Source organism: Pinus tabuliformis, chromosome Q (genome assembly GCF_031772625.1).
Source record: "Pinus tabuliformis cultivar Carrire ecotype Pingquan chromosome Q, CPIR1, whole genome shotgun sequence".
Taxonomy (NCBI): domain Eukaryota; kingdom Viridiplantae; phylum Streptophyta; class Pinopsida; order Pinales; family Pinaceae; genus Pinus; species Pinus tabuliformis.
The window spans coordinates 276,332,439-276,334,079 of NC_142296.1; the positions used below are offsets into that span (position 1 = coordinate 276,332,439).

At 29.7% G+C, this 1,641-nt stretch overlaps 1 pseudogene; it reads left to right on the forward strand.

Moving 5' to 3' along the window:
• The first annotated feature begins 1,157 nt into the window (after positions 1–1,157).
• LOC149219295 (U6 spliceosomal RNA) lies at positions 1,158–1,246 on the forward strand (annotated as a pseudogene).
• The last annotated feature ends 395 nt before the right edge of the window (positions 1,247–1,641 follow it).

Below are 1,641 nucleotides of genomic sequence, written 5' to 3' on the forward strand. Positions count from 1 at the left end.
AAGTCTCAATTTGACTTTACCTTGGTCAAATTGAGAAAATCGAATTTCCACATCGGCTGACAACTTGGTGGTAGTTAACTCATGTGACATGGCTCTTGTCACTTGGTAACAACTCATTAAATTCAAGTTAGAGGGCTTAGATTTTAGTTAAGCATGTGTGATTACTAATTTATAGTAATCAAGGCTAGTTATTTCCAGTTGTATTCAATTAAACTAGTTCTGATTAATGATAAAACTAGTGGAAGGTCAATTGTGCAGTGGGACAACAGCCTAACTCAATGATCATCCAGTTAATTGATCAATCAACTCAAAATAGCTAGTGCATGCAAGGAATTTGAATTCCTCAATTGTGGTGGAGATTCCAAGTCAGTGTAACAAGCAATTGTAAACTAGTTTGAGTGTACAGGTGTTGCATGTAGTTAGATGATCAAACCTTGGGAATTGTGTAATTAATTGGAGGTAAATTCCTATAAAATAGGGGCCAATTACTCTGGATTTCCGCATGGAAATAGGGGCTCAAGAAGAGGCAAAAATTGACTAAGTCCGGGTCAGAGCTTCCCATTGAGCAGAGAGATAGGTTATGCACTTGCAGGTTGTGCTCAAAGCAAGAAAGCAATTGTATTACATTCTGTATTCACCTGATTAATGTAAAGAGGCATGAGGGTTTTTCCTGGTTGAGCTGGCCTAGAAAAATATTGTGCATGTGTAGTTTTTTTAATTGCATGTTTGTGAATGTTGTTCTAAATTGTGAATCAAATTTCGTAGATGAATAGAGTAGAATTGTGTCTCTTGATTTTAGATCAAAAAGCTGCAATAATATCACCATATTTCAACAATTGTTGTAGGAATAAATGTAGAGTAGTGGTAAAGAATAAATTTAGAGTATTAGTTTTACTAAGTTTATTTATTAAGTGTTAAGGTTGAAGGAAATTACACAGAGCACTTTTGAGCTCACTATGATGTGATAGAAGTTTTAACTGAATTAAGCTATATTGAACATTGTTGTTGAGAGCATAGCAACTCTATTGAGCAATGGCAAAGAATAAATACTAAGATTATGCTAAATAATACATTTAATGTGCTTTAGAATATGGGGTTTTATCTAAAAAGAGTTTTTCCAAAATATTAAGCTATTAATGATTTGATGTTTATTTCATATATTTTCAACTAATATGTTTCTTTGATGAAGATTAGCATGACCCCTGCAAGGATGACACACACAAATCTAGAAATAGTCCAAATTTTTAAGGTTATAAAACACTTGCTTCATAATACATCTCACATTGCCAAAATTAAAAATCATAAAAATTAATTAAATTATAATTTTATTCTAAATTATTATTATTAATTATTAACAAAAATAATATATGAATTAAAATATATATACATTTATAAAAAAAACATGTAAAAAAATTTTAACTATGACAACTCACTCCCATTTTATTATGGAAATTATTAATTTATTAATAAAATTTACTAATAACACATTAAAAAAACCATAATTAAAATTCATATACTATTTTCCTATCACATTTTTTTAATTCCGTGTTATAAATTAAACAATTCATCTAGAAAGTTTAATTATAAATGCATAAACGACCGTGCTGTAAATCAAACAATTCATCTACATTCGGTGGATTT